Below are 16,333 nucleotides of genomic sequence, written 5' to 3' on the forward strand. Positions count from 1 at the left end.
TAAAATTCCACTTAAGCATAACTTAAAAAAAAAAAGCATAACTTTATCTTATTCAAACAACCACAAGATTCCTTTTCCAACCACAAGAGGGAAGCCCACAATAAAAAGTTTCTGGAATCCAAGTATAAAGAAGATTCCAATTAAATTTATATATCATTAAAGTAAAAACAAGTTAAATAGTATATTAAAACATAAGCAGTTACAAATAAAATAAATTCCAATTATAAGAGAAAACCAAAGCATTATTTTAACTGTACATTTCTCATATTAATGGTTATGAAGTATCCGTATAACATGTTCATTTTACTAAGGTACGCAATAGTAACTCCCTTAAAATAAAGGTCTACACAAACCATAAGTGACTCTTAATCTCACGAAACAAACTGTGGGTTGCTGGGGGGAGGGGGGTTGGGAGAAGGGGGGTAGGGTTATGGACATTGGGGAGGGTATGTGCTTTTGGGTAAATTGGAAGGGGAGGTGAACCATGAGAGACTATGGACTCTGAAAACAATCTGAGGGGTTTGAAGTGGGGGGGGGGGGTGGGAGGTTGGGGTCCAGGTGGTGGGTATTATAAAGGGCACAGCTTGCATGGAGCACTGGGTGTAGTGAAAAAATAATGAATACTGTTTTTCTGAAAATAAATAAATTGGAAAAAAAAACAAAAAAAAAAATAAAGGTCTACATAGTAATAAACCTAGAAACAGTCTCCTTTCTTATACTAATTAGAGTAACAAATATGAGGGAAAGTAAAACATTTACAAAGATGTGACTATTAAATATTACAACGAGATGTAAATGTCTTTTGTAGTCATGAAGCTACAAACCATGAAATCAAGATACAATAAACGAATAGTTTAGTAATTACCAAACTGAGGCTTCCAAAAGTAAAAACCTGAGGTATCCAACTTCTCTCCTATGCATAAAAACTCGTAACAGAAAATGTACATTTTTCTATTCTAAAACACTGACTTCTGTATTTTTCAGGCATAAATCATATGAAATCTCTTCTGCTATATCCCCTATTAGGGTAAATATGCACAACTGAAATTTGAAACAGAAGATGAAATAAAAGTAATAAAATAACTTTGGAGAAATTCCTCCATGTTCAGTGACTTTTTATAAACTATTTACATCATTTGAGATAAAGGAAATTATCAATTACAATTTATTGTTTTTATAAGTCGTAACTAAGAATGTTAGTTTTAATACAGCACTGATTAACATCACAGATTATACGAACAGTTTATACCTTTGCTTTTTGCAAACAGGTAACTATTAAACTCTTCCTAATTAGAATGTAACAAATACACAATATGGAATAAATTTCTGACTTGCTATCACTTCGATCAATACAAAGAATTTCCATAATCAAATACCTTGCTGTTTTTAAGTAACAAAACCCTTGAGAGATAATTATGTAATCCTATAATCCTATAAAAATATAAAGCTCTTTTAGAGTTGTACAGCATGAAAGCAAATTCAGAAAATAAAAAATTAAAATTTTTTTAAATTATACCACTTCAGGGGCACCTGGGTGGCAGATGGGGGGGTGGGTTAAATAGTTGATGGGGATTAAGGACAGTGCTTGTGATGAGCGCCAGGTAGTGTATGGAAGTGTTAAATCACTAAATTGTACACCTGAAACTAATATTACACTGTATGTTAACTAACTGGATTTTAAATTACAACTTGAAAAAAATAATAATCTTGTCCTCCTAATAAATGTGTCCAAAATTTCTCCGTTTCAACCACAGACTGCTACCTTTGATTGATAAGAAGACAGAGTCAGGCTGCCATTATTTCAACCCAATTAAAACATACACACAACAATGTATAAGAAGAAACAGTAAAGTGTGGCCCACTTAAATGAAAAATAAATCAATGGATATATACCTAAGAAAGCCCATTTATCAGGCTCTCTCAACAATCATAAAACAGTTATCTTAAAGATGCTCCAAGACTTAGGGGTGCCTGGGTGGCTCAGTGGGTTAAAGCCTCTGCTTTCAGCTCACGTCATGATCCCAGAGTCCTAGGATCAAGCCCCACATCAGGCTCTGCTCAGCAGGGAGCATGCTTCCTCCTCTCTGCCTGCCTCTCCGCCTACTTGTGATCTTTTAAAGATTTTATAAATAAATAAAATCTTTAAAAAAATGATATAAGACTTAAAGGAAGAAAAGGACAAACATATGAAAACAGTGCCTGACCAAAATGAGACAATCATCAAAAAACAAATTCTAAAAAGGAGCTATAAGAAATCAGAAGCTGAGAAGTAAAAGAACTGAAATGAAAATACACTAGGTAAGGCTCAGCAGCATATCTGAATAAGCAGAAGAAAAGAGCAAACTTGAAATTATGGAAACTGAAATTACTGAGTTTAAGGAACAGGAAAGAAACAATAAAGAAAAGCAAATGGGGTGCCTGGGTGGCTCAGTGGGTTAAAGCCTCTGCCTTCCACTCAGGTCATGATCCCAGGGTCCTGGGATTGAGCCCCACATTGGGCTCTCTGCTCAGCCGGGAGCCTGCTTCCTCCTCTCTCTCTGCCTGCCTCTCTGCCTACTTGTGATCTCTGTCTATCAAATAAATAAATAAAATCTTAACAAAAAAAAAAAAAAAACGAAAGAAAGAAAGAAGAGAAAAGAAAATGGATTCTAAGGGACTTGTGGGAACCATCAAACCTACCGACACACTCATAGGAATCCCAGAAGAGAAAGGTATATAAAGTAAAGATGAAGAAAAAATGGCTGAAAACTTTCAACTTTGGAATACATGAATCTACAAATCCAAGTAGGATAAACTCAAGGAGCCCTATGACCAATCTTATTATAATCAAACCTTTAACAGCCAAAAACGGTAAAATAATCCTGAAAACAAGCAACCCACAAGGGATCTTCAGTAAGAGTATCAGCCAATTTCTAATCAAAAACCTTGGGATCCTGGGATCGAGTCCCACACTGGGCTCCTTGCTCAGTGGGGAGCCTGCTGCTCCCTGTGCTTGTGCTCTCAGTGAAAAATAAATAAATAAATAAATAAAATAAAAATAAATATATAAAATCTTTTAAAAACAAAACAAAAACAAAAACCTTGGGAACCAGAGGAAATACGATGATCTACTCAAGACTGAAAGAAAAAAAACTTTCCATTGAGAATTGTGTAACAGGAAAAACTCTATGAGGAAGGAATTAATACATTCCCAGATAAATAAAAGCTAAAGGAATTCACTACAACTAGACCTGCCCTGCCAGAAATGCTAAAGGAAGTCCTTCAGAATGAAATGAAAAGAAGCGAGACTGTGACTAAAGACCTCTGATAAATACATAGACAATTAAAAGCTAGCATCGTTTTCATTTGTAACTCCACCTTTTATCTGCTATATGATTTCACAAAGGCAAAAGAATTATTATTTTTTCAAAGTTTTTTTTTTTATTTGACAGAGATAGACATAGCAAGAGAGGGAACACAAGCAGGGGGAGTGGCAGAGGGGGAAGCAGGCCTCCCACTGAGCAGAGAGGTTGGCTCGATTCCAGGACCATCAGGACCTGAGCTGAAGGTTAACGCTTAAAGACTGAGCCAACCAGGCACCCCAAGAATTACTATTAATCTACATAACTGGGAACACAATATATTAAGCTGAAATCTGTTGTATGAATAACAAAAATGAGAAGGAGCTATACAGGAGTATAATTTTTGCATACTATTTAAGTTGACAAATTTAAATTAGACAGTAAGTCTTGAGATGTTTAATGTAATTTCCGTGTTAAGCACAAATTATGTATAGAATATACGGAAAAAAGAAATGAGAAAGGAAATCCAAACTACAAACAAAAATAAAAGGCCATAATAGAAATGACAGACAAAAACACTGTAAGACATATACAAAAGAAATAGGAAAATGGCAGAAGTAAATCACTCTTTGAGGAATTACTTTAAATATAAATGTTTTAGGAGTACCTGGGTGGCTCAGTCGGTTAGGCATCCAATCTTGATGTTGTCTCAGGTCATGATCTCAGGGTTGTGAGATCAAGCCCCATATCAAGCTATGTGCTTAACACAGAATCTGCTTGTCCCTCTCCCTCTGCCCCTCCCCCAATTCATGCATGCACAGTCTCTCTGAAAACAAAATTTTACACACACACACACACAAATGGCTTAAACTCTGCAATCAAAGACAGAGATTGGTAGAAAGTATTCTAAAAACATGATACAACTCTATGTGTTCTACAAGAGACTCAAAGTATATCCAAAACACAACAAACAGGCTAAAAGTTAAAGGATTAAAAAGATATTCTGTGCAAATAATAAGCAAAAGAGAGCTGGGCTCACTATACTAAATTCAAGTAAGGTAGACTTTAAAATTTTAAAAGTCTACTAGAAAAAGAGAGACTTACATTACCTAATAAACCCATTTCTGGGTATATAACCAAAAGAATTAAAAGCAGGATTTCAGGGGCCCCTGGGTGACTCAGTGGGTTAAGCCTCTGCCTTTGGCTCAGGTCATTATCTCAGGGTCCTGGGATAGAGCCCCATATTGGGCTCTCTGCTCAGCAGGGAGCCTGCTTCCCCCCTCTCTCTGCTTGCCTCTCTGCCTACTTGTGATCTCTGTCAAATAAATAATTAAAATCTTTAAAAAAAAAAAAAAAGGCAAGATTTCAGGGGTTCCTGGCAGGTTCAGTCAGAAGAGGATACAACTACTAATCTTAGGTTGTGAATTCGAGCCCCACAAGGAGGTATAGAGATTGCATACATATAGACATAAATTAAGTAAATAAAAGTGTAGTTTCAAAGAGATACTTGCAATACCTATATTCATTGGACCATTATTTACAACAAAGATGAAAGCAAAGTAAATGTCCATTGACAAATGACTGTGGCATATATATACTACAGCATATATATACTATTATATTCAACCTTTCAAGGGTGGAAATCCTGTCACCCGCTACAACATAGATGAACCATGCGGACATTATGCTGAGTGAGATAAGCCAGTCACAGCAGGACAAATACTATAGGATTCCATGAATGAGAAATATATAGAATAGTCAAAACAATACAAAAAGTAGAATGGTGGCCATCAGTAGCTCTGAGTAAGGGGAACAGGGGAATTGCTGTCGTTGTTCAGTAACTTACGTTTTTGTTTTTTTTGTTTTTTTTTTTTTTGTTTTTTTTTGTTTTCTTTGCTTAATTTTTAAGTAAACTCTATGCCCAACGTGGTGCTCAAACTCCTAACCCCAAGATCAAGAGTTGCATGCTTTGCCAGCCAGGTGCCCCTCTATTACCCAAGGAGTACAGTTTTGGAAGATGAGAAAGCTTTAAAGATCTGTTATACAACAATATGGTTCTAGTCATTATTAGAACTTAAAAATGGTTTAGAGGGTAAAACTAATGTGGTTTCCTTTTACAGTTAAGTCTTTTTTTAAAAAAAGATTAACAGAGTGATATAATTATTAACAAAATGCTCCATACAACAAGGAGATATAACAATTATAAACACACTTTATAACTCAAAGCTTAGGGTGCCTGGGTGGCTCAGTGGGTTAAAGCCTCTGCCTTCGGCTCAGGTCATGATCCCAGGGTCCTGGCACTGAGCCCCATGTCAGGCGCTCTGCTCAGCAGGAGCCTGCTTCCCTTCCTCTCTCTGCCTGCCTCTCTGCCTACTTGTGATCTCTGTCTATTAAATAAATATAATCTTTAAAAAAAAAAAAAATAACCCAAAGCTCAAAGAACAGATCAGAGCACTGACACATAAATAAAATACAGATTAGAAAAACAACTGAGAAAATTAACAAAACCAATAGCTGGTTCTTCTAAAAGATAAACATTTAGTTAGCCTGAAAGAAAGAGTGCAAAGACATAAATCAGAAATGCAAGTGAGATATTACTATCAAACTTACAGATTAAAAAAAAAATTAACAGAATGCTACAAACAACAGTACACCAAAAAAATCAGGTAACCTAGAAGATAGGGACAAATTCTTTCCAAACTAACTACATTGACTCAAGAAAGAAAGGCCAACAGACCTATAATAAGAGATTGAATCGGTAATCAAAAACCTCTCAACAAAGTACTAAAATGCAAGGCTTACCTGGGGAATTCTAACAAATTTTTTAATAAAAAAATTAACACCAATCCTTCTCAAATCCTCCCCAAAAAACTGAACAGAAGTAAATACTTCTTAACTCATTCTATGAGGCCCAAGTCTTCATAAGAACAGAAAATTATGGGGCACCTGGGTGGCTCAGTGGGTTAATTAAGCCTCTGCCTTCGGCCTAGGTCATGATCTCAGGGTCCTGAGATCAAGCCCTGCATTGGGCTCTCTGATCAGCAGGGACCTGCTTCTGCCTCTCTCTCTCTCTGCCTGCCTCTCTGCCTACCTGTGATCTCTCTCTCTGTGTCAAATAAATAAATAAAATCTTTAAAAAAAAAAAAGAATAGAAAATTACTAGGCAGTATCTTATAAATGGCAAAGAGTTCTCCAGCAACTATTAGCAAATCAAATCCAAGATCATACCAAAAGGATTATTCACTATGACCAAGTAAGACTTATCCCAGGAATGCAAGTGTGTTCAAAAGGAGAATTACTCTAAACTGTATTAATCAATGGAAAAAAGCCACATGGGCATCTTAATTGATGCAGAAAAACAATGTGACAAAATCCAACACACTTTCGTAATAGAAACTCTTGGAACACTAAGAATAGAGGGTAAACTCCTTAACGTGATAAAGGATATTTATGAAAACCCCACAACTAACAGCATACCCTATGATAAATAACTGATTTCCCCCTAGGATGAGGAACAAGATAAGAATGCTCATATTTATCATTGTTATTCAACACTATACTGAAATTCTAGCCATAGTTATTGGACTCCACCCCCTCACAAAACATTTAATGGACCCAAATTAGAAAAGATGTAAAACTGATCAAAAATGACACAATCCTATATAGAGAAAAGCTAGTAGAGCTAAAAATCAAGTAGACAGTGTAAGAGTATAGATCAACAAAATTCAGGTATGTTTCCATATATCCACAATTAATTACCTGACAAGGAATTTTAGATAGCTATTCCATTTACAATAGCATACGAAGACTAAAATACAGTAAGAATAAGAATAAAGAGTAAGAATAAAATACAACTTCAACACAGAGGTTTGAAGCACAGATCTCCTGTGCAGTCAAAAAACTGGATATAACCCTGACTTCCAAAAACATAACTAACACAGCCTACTACTGACTGTTAAGAATATAAATATACACATATTTATATAAATATAAAGAATATAAATCATATAAAATCATATAAACAAAATATAAATCAATAATCTAAAGCAGAATACCTATAACATAAAAAGTTAACACAAATTTGTTTATATATAATATATACCATACTCTTATAATAAAGGAAATGTTAAGAAAATTGTTGAGAAAATATACTTACAGTATTATACTGTACTTCTAAAAAAAATCTGTATGTATGTGGACCTAGGGAGTTCAAACCTGTGTTATTCAGTATATGTGCTGCCGAAGCGAGCACCAAACCTGTGTTATTCAAGGATTAACTGTACTTAAAAATTAATCTAACAAGAGGTGAGGGGTGCCTGAGTGGCTCAGTTGGTTAAGCATCTGACTACCGCTCAAGGCATGATCCTCAGGATTGAGCCCTATGTTGGGCTCCATGCTCAGCAAGGAGTCTGCCTCTCTCCCTCTCCCTTTGTTCCTACCCCCACTCATATTCTCTTTCTCTCAAATAAATAAAATCTTTAAAAAAAAAAAAAAGGATGTGAAATACTTGTATACTGAAAACTACAAAACACTGCTCAAGGAAATTAAGGGTTCAATAAATGGGAAGACATCCATGTTCATGGATAGGAAGACTTAACACGGTTAATATGTTAATACTACCCCAAAGAGATCTATAGATGCAATACAATCCCTTCAAACTTCTAAGGGCCTTTCTGGAAAATGGAGAATGGAAAAGCCAATCCTCAAATTCATAGGGAATTGCAAGGAGTTCTAAAAGCCAAAACAATCTTCAAAAAGAAAGCTGTGAAGCCTGCAAAAAAACAAGAGTAATTAGAATGTAGAAATGAAAACACTAGGGGTTAAAACAAAACAAAACAAAACACAAACCACATACAAAACCAAAAACACTAGGGGTGCCTGTTGGGTTGTGTTATCAAAGGAGCGAGACTGATACAAAGTGAAGGTCAAGCAAATCTTTATTTCGCGCAGGCATCGAGAATCAAACCAACCGGCTGGGCCCGTCTCTTATGGAGAGAGCAACCACTCCCAGCCTCACAGACTACCTTTTATAGAGCAAAGGCTATGTGGTTGAGCCTGGCCACATACAGGTGGCCAATGAGACTGTAACACACAGAGAAAGTTGCATAGTCATATTAGGTCACATGCTGGTGGCCAATTGAATTACAATTTACCCTGTAGTAGCTGTTTTGAACTAGCCTATCACTCTGGGCAGAATTGGCACCCAAAAGGCGGGGTTTACATTCTTTGGTGGTTAGGGAGATAATATGTGTGCTTTACTGATTGGATGTCTCCACCTGGCCTAACTCATCCTTGCATTTGCGCTCTATTATCTCCACTTGACCTGAACCGTCCTTTTGTTTGGGCTGGCTGACCATATTTTACTGGTTTCCCAGACTTGCTTCTAAGTTCCTGGATGGGCGGGTAGGGGGGGGGAGTGAGTGGGGGGTCAATTTAAGTTTTACTACACAAACAACAAAATGGCTGTTTAACCGAGATGGAGTCACTCTGGCTAAGTAGGCCCTTACAGTGCTTAAGTGGTTTGATCAGTTGAGCATCTGACTCTTGGTTTCAGCTCTGGTCATGAGTGCATGGGTTGTGGGGCTGAGCTGCTTTGAGATTCTCTCCCTCTGTCCCTCCCCACGCTCTTTCTCTTTCTCTCTCAAATAAAAAAATAGGAAGGAAGGAAGGAAGGAAAAGAAGGAAGGAAATAAAGAAAGAAAATAAGAAAGAAAGGAATGAATACACTAAAGGCGGTATATATAAGCCATGGACTATTTGGCCATAAAAAGAAAATTTTTATATAGGTGGTAACAGGGATAACCTCCAAAAGCCCTGTGTATAACAAGTCAGACAAATATTTTATGATTCTACTTAACTGAAATACCCAGAAGAGGCATATTCATATAGACAGATGTAGAACAGAGGAAACCAAGAGCTTGTAGGAGGGAAAAATTAACAGTTATTGTTTAATGAGTATAGAGTTTTTGTTGCACATAGTGTCAAAGTTTTTGATACAGACTTTGGAGACGTATACACTACACTGAATGTATTTATGGCATTGAACTGTATAGTTACTAATGGTTAAAATGGTAAATTTTATGTTAACATATATTTGTATCACAATAAAAGAATTAATGAAGAAAATAAGAGAAAAAGTAAATGTAAGTGTTAAAAGGCATCATCCCAATCTTCAAACTACTAATCATGTCTACTACAAAGTTTTGAGGGGAAATAAGAGTGGCTTTAGTATCCATCATTCAAACACTTCAAATACAAAGAAAACAGATATCTCAAGTATATAGTAACCCATAATAGAACATTCACAAATTTCTCTTTAGGAAAACAAAAGCTACTCAATGAAATCCACATGAATAAATATCCATTAATTCTGGAATGAAAGAAACAGAAATGAGGAAAAAGGACTGGTGGTGAGTTATAGACCTAAATACAAAATTAGCACTAAACAACTGTGTAGAAATTACGGTTCTAGTGTAGAATTTAAAACATATAATTTGATAAAATACAAATACAGTAAAAACAGGGAAGCAGAAAATGAGAAAAGATAAATAATGAGAATTCCCTCATCTTCTATAGAAGAGAATCAATCACTGTATTTTAGAATAAAAAGAAACAAACCCACAAAGAAAATGAAAATTAGGAATAGATACTAGATTTCAACAAACTTCTGAAAGACTAAAATGAAAGGAATGCATTTTAAAACGTACAAGTGGAGAAGGATGTAGCTCAGAGTACTTTGTGAGTGAGCTGCAGAGGAGTAAGTCAACCTTCCCACTGTAACTGGGGAAGATACCAGACTCAAGAGACTTAGATCTGATGGACAGCAGGAGATATGGAAATAAAAACAAAGGATTTTCCCTGGATACTCTGAATAATTGTATTTGTCAGCCATCAGTCAGAAAAACAGGAACACCCAACTTATTTATTCTACCCAGCCGCCAGGGCTCTCCCTTGGGTAAAAAAGACATGAAACCATAGCTTTTAACCACAGATACTGGTATCCCTTTTTACTCTCTTTTAGAAGTCGCACAGGCAGAAAGCCTACTAGTGACTTTAATGAGAAAAGTACAAGTTGTTTTACCATTACTACCCTAGAAAATGTTTCCAAACAGGAGTCCCACTTGAGAGACCTCTAATACAAAAATATTTCACAACAGTCAACAATACCCAGGCCACTTACCTTGTCATCTTTCCTAAATATGAATGGATCACAAAGGCATACATGAAGACACCCAACAACACATAAAAAGAACACAGCTCATGTTAAGAACTCTTAAGGCAGGAAGCAAGAATTCAATCTCTAAGATGTAACAGAGAAGGATATTACAGTGCCCAGATTCTAACTCAAGCAGTCATAACTTCACATACTAGTAGTATGTAATGTCTCACAAAGCAGTAATCTAAATGTGTATACAAGTACACATGCAGAAGCTAATAAGCATTAGAGTATAGGTCAGTGCTTCCAAAATTAGTCAACACTAATCCTTTTAAGAATCTGACAATTATGTGTATAAATCACATCTGAATCAGATGACATTCAAATCCTACTAAATCCTAGAGAATCTGACTTTTGTCATTGATACAAAGATCGACCCCAAATAACTTAGCTCCATATTAAGATAAAATTATTATATCAGGGGCGCCTGGGTGGCTCAGTGGGTTAAGCCTCTGCTTTCAGCTCAGCTCATGATCTCAGGGTCCTGGGATTGAGACCCGCATCGGGGCCTCTGCTCACAGCAGGGAGCCTGCTTCCCCCACCACCACCCCGGTCTCTCTGCCTGTCTCTCTGCCTACTTGTGATCTGTCAAATAAATAAATAAAATCTTAAAAAAATATATTATATCAGTAATTTACATGCATTTACACAAGCATCCTTCAAATCTGAAGCATTTAACAATATAATCCAGCATAGTGCAAGGATTCTGAAGGGATTTTTTGATGTCCTATGACTAAAATATTTTACCGTGAAAGGGTGTGTAGAGGCAAATATAAAGGTAACCAAGTCAAACTGGAATAGGTAAATTTCAATGGTGGAAAGTCATTTAAATGTCGAAATATTTACATTAACTTTATATACTAGTCTCTGTATTTACTGAAAAACTAATAAATGTAAAAGTTTCAAAGTTTACATAAACATAGACAATGAAAAGGAAGTCTTCCATCTATCCTAGATCATATACCCACAAATAAACCTATTAAAATTTCTTGTGTGTTTTTCAAAATAGCTCCATGCATTCATAAGCACAAACTGCATGTATATGTTATAGACATACATGTGCATCCTCTTTTTATAACAGTTTAAATACATGTTGCAAGAATATACTGCATCAATAAAAGATCAATTTTAGATCAATAAAAGATCTATTACCTATGCAGTGCTTAGTAAAACTCTTTCTTACATATTGTTCCACATGAACATAAAACAGCACCTTTGGTCCTTCTCGTGGCTACAAAGGATACTATTAAATGAATTTCCCAAAATTTATTAAAGTAGTCTTACAGTGACATTCCTTTTCTGCTAGCATGGTCAATGCTGTAGTGAACATCCTTATGTACATGTATTTACAGAATAAATTACCAGAAAATGAACTGCTGTATTTCTTCCCAGATGTTACTGCACACTCTGGTCAATATAATGCATTACTAAACATAATGGGAATTATCCAATAAATGAAAATGCTATTACATTATTTGAACTTACATTTAATTACAAAGATCAGCATTTTTCAAATATGTATGAATAATTTTTCTATCAATTTCAAATCCATTTGTCATCTCCTTGGATTCCAATACAAGAATTCTGATACAATGAAAAGAGCAGCAGACAATGCAATTACCATGAGGAAACTGTGTGTGTGTGTATATATTGTGCAAATGGATGTATGTATCTCAGATGAGCGAACTGACCTCAAAAACTTACTCCACATCGGAGGAAAAAAGACAAAGGTAAGACTGTAAGAAACTAAGCAACCCCGATGCTTTGAAATTAATTTTACTTGGTGCTCAAATTTTTTTTATTAACACATAATGTATTATTTGCCCCAGGGGTATAGGTCTGTGCATCATCAGGCTTACCTATTTCACAGCACTCACCATAGCACGTACCCTCCTCAATATCCATCACCCAGCCATCATATCCCCACCCCCCATCCCTCAGTTTGTTTTGTGAGATTAAGAGTCTCTTATGGTTTGTCTCCCTTGTTTCATTTTTTCCTTCCCTAACCCCCAGTGCTCAAATTTTAAAAAAAAAACAAACTCAAAATGTAAAAATTCCTGATTATTCTAAATTTGTAGTAGATTCAGAAGTGGTAAGTAACAAACCACAGAAAGACCCAATTAAATTAACCCTTAAAATATACTTATTTTATATAGTTAATCTTTTATAAATAGTTTAAGTTTTTTCAAACTGTCTCACAGATTATGCCACAATTTTTAATTATTCCCTTACTAAATTGCTTCAAATTCTTGCTAGGGCAAAATGCTAAAACCTTTAACAGGCCATACTATAAGTTATCAATTTGATAAAGTTTCAATAAAGAATTCTCTACTATTTCTAGCCATTTATTCTGTAATGATACATTTATCATTATTCTCCTAGGACTATTGTCCTAGTCTTGCTCTGAACAAAATAAAAACTTTAAATCTACTAAAATGTGTAAACTTTTTTTAAAATTTCCCTTTGTTCTGAAACAGAAAGTGCTTCTTTAACTTACTCAAATGACAGTGATGTATAAATATATAATATTAAATACGGAAAGTAAAAAAAGGTATTGAAAAATCACCACAACCAATCTTAAGACATAAGGTCTTGGGACACACAATCCCAAGTGTTATTTATTTGACAGAGAGAGTGAGAGAGCACAAGAGCAAGGGGAACATTGAGGAGAAAGAGAGGTATAAAAGCAGACTCCCCTCTGAGCAGGGAACCTGATGTGGGGCTCGATCCCAGGACCCGGGGATCATGACCTGAGCGGAAGGAAGATGCCTAACCAGCTGAGCCACTCAGGCGCCCCAAGACACAAAATCATTATCAAAAATTTGAAACTGGGGCACCTGGGTGGCTTAAACAATGGGTTAAAGCCTCTGCCTTCAGCTCAAGTTATGATCCCAGGTCCTGAGATTGAGCCCCACATCGGGTTCTCTGCTCAGCAAGGGGCCTGCTTCCTCCTCTCTCTGCCTGCCTCTCTGCCTACTTGTGATCTGTGTCTGTCAAATAAATAAATAAAATCTTAAAAAAAAAATTTGAAACTGTTCGTATAAAAAGTTTATGAATATATGCAGTAATCAACCATAATAGAAGAGAAATATAATAGACAAAGTATAATGGGAGAAATGCCTATTATTATAGCAATAATAACTTAAATTCCTAAGAATAAGCTTAATATAAAATAAAACATATGTACAAGGAACTTTAAAATTTTGAAAGATACAAAAGAAACAGTGTTAAGCTTTGGATAGAAAGACTTCAAATTCATCATTATGACAATTAAAATTATAATATTTTTAAAGAATAAGTCAATGCTAAAATTTACATTAAAAGAAGTGAAGAAAAAATTTCTTAAAAAGATTTTATTTGTCGGAGAGAGCAAGAGAGCACTAGAAGAGCTGCAGTCAGAGCAGAAGGAGAAGCAGCTCCCCGCTGAGTGGGGAGCTCAATGCAGAACTCAATCCCCGGACTCTGGGACCATGACCTGAGCTGAAGGCAGATGCTTAACTGACTGAGACACCCAGGCATTTCCAGAGAAATTCTTTAAAAATATTTTTTTAAAAATATGTAAAAATAGGGACGCCTGGGTGGCTCAGTTGGTTGGACGACTGCCTTCGGCTCAGGTCATGATCCCGGAGTCCCGGGATGGAGTCCCACATTGGGCTCCCAGCTCCACGGGGAGTCTGCTTCTCCCTCTGACCTTCTCCTCACTCATGCTCTCTCTCACTGTCTCTCTCTCAAATAAATAAATAAAATCTTTAAAAAAAAAAATGTAAAAATATATTTTTAAAAAGAGCCAGCCCTGTCAGATAGGAATACTCAAAAAAAAAAAAAAAAAAAGTAAAGACATAAGTTAAACCCACGATCAGCAAATGTTTTCTTGAGGGACCAGACAGTCAATTATTTCAGGATTTAAAGTGGTAAGTATTATATAGGTAAGTACTATACTCTGCCACTGTAGTATGGAAGTAGCCACAAGCAATACACCAAAGAAAGTACAAGGTTATGTTGCAAAAAATATTTACAAAATGAAGTGGCCGACCCAAAAGCCTTGTTTACCAAGCCAAAAGTTTACCAATCCCTGGTATACAGATCATGACAGTCTAAAGACTCCAGAAACTGACCTAGTCAAAATAAACTGGTATCTCATTTCAATAAGGAAAAGAAGAATTACTGAACAAGTGGAACGGGGACAACTACATTAACAAAAAATGAGGTAAAAAGTTAGATAAACGACACCTTGTACCAAGAGTAATTCCAAATGGCTCAAAGACTAAAATACAGGGGCATCTGGGTGGCTCAGTCAGTTAAGCATCTGCCTTTGGCTCAGGTCATGCATGATCCCAGAGTCCTAGAATGGAACCCCATGTCGGGCTCTCTGCTCAGAGGGGAGGCTACTGTTTTCTCACCCTCTGCCCATCTTCACCATCCTCACCCCTGCTGACACACTCTCTCTCTCTCTTAAATAAAATCTTTAAAAAAAAAAAAAAACTAAAATATAAAATTTGAAACATAAAGGAACTAAAGGAGAACTTTTTAGGACTCTGGAGTGGAAAAGGGGTGTCTGGGTGGCTCAGTTAGTTAAGCAGCTGTTTTCTGCTCAGGTCATGTGGAATCAAGCTCCAGGTCAGGCTCCCTGCTTAGTGGAGAGCCTGCTTCTCCCTGTCCCTCTGCCTCTGCCTGTCGCTCTGCTACTTGTTCTCTCTGTCAAATAAATAAAAACCTTAAAAACAAACAAACACACAAACACACAAACAAAAAAAACCCCTTTGGAGTAGAAAAGATATTGCACACCTTAAGACAAAATCCACAGGACATAAAAATAATTCAACCACAAGTTTGAAACCACAAACTTGAAACTGAACACCAAAACCACCTTAACCAAATGACAACATCAAAGCAGAAAATAGTCCTAATTCTTAACACAGACACAAGTCCAATTTCACTGATATATAAAGGTCTCCTACAAAATGAACAAGTAAAATCTCTGATAGATGACAAAGAATATCCAGTAAAGGAAACAAGAATGGCTCTTAAACACAAGATTTGCAATGTGATTCACATAAACAGAATGCAAATTTAAAATACACATTTCAACCATCAGTTTAGCAAATATCAAGAAGTGTAAGGACACAATGTACTAAGGAAGATGAGGGAAAATAGGCATTATCACACCATTAGGTACCCCAAGTAAACCAAACAGATGCTTTAACCTAACAATTCTCCTTAAAAGACAAATCTTTTGCACATGGATGAAATGAACATATTAGAACTTACTTTAGCACAGAAAAGATTTATAACAGAAAAGATTCGGGGAAAAAGATTTATAACAGAAAAGATTGGGGAAAAAAATAATGCCTATGAATAGGAATTGGGTTAATTAAATTATCATACAAGCAAGTACTGAAACACTATGCCCTCTTTAAAAAATTGGTGTTTCAGATACTGATATGCAGTAATCTTGACGATAAATAAAGTGAAAAAAAAAAAAACCCAAGTCCATTTAGTATGCAACATTTGTAATAAAGACGATAAATAAAGTGGGAAAAAAAAACAACCCAAGTCCACCTAGTATGCAACATTTGTAATAAAGAGGACCAAAAGAAAAAGAAAAGAGAATGACAAGAAAAAAGCTTACAGTTAGCTATTTATGTAGAAAATCTATGACGCACCTTAGAAGAATGGTATTCCTGGGAAACAGGGACAGGAGGGGGGAAAATACATAACATACACTTCTATATTTATTTTCTGGATTTTGAACCATGTAGATATATGTTTATTCAAAAAACTAAAGAAAACTGTAACAGGAAAGAAAAATACCAATACAATATCCAGGAGAGAAAGA

At 35.8% G+C, this 16,333-nt stretch overlaps 1 protein-coding gene across 6 annotated transcripts in view; it reads right to left on the reverse strand.

Annotated features, from left to right (window-relative positions):
• Positions 1–16,333, reverse strand: part of USP34 (ubiquitin specific peptidase 34) — a 250,840-nt gene that overhangs the window by 138,186 nt on the left and 96,321 nt on the right. The window lies entirely within an intron of this gene.

This window comes from Neovison vison, chromosome 8, assembly GCF_020171115.1.
Source record: "Neovison vison isolate M4711 chromosome 8, ASM_NN_V1, whole genome shotgun sequence".
In the NCBI taxonomy this organism is placed as follows: domain Eukaryota; kingdom Metazoa; phylum Chordata; class Mammalia; order Carnivora; family Mustelidae; genus Neogale; species Neogale vison.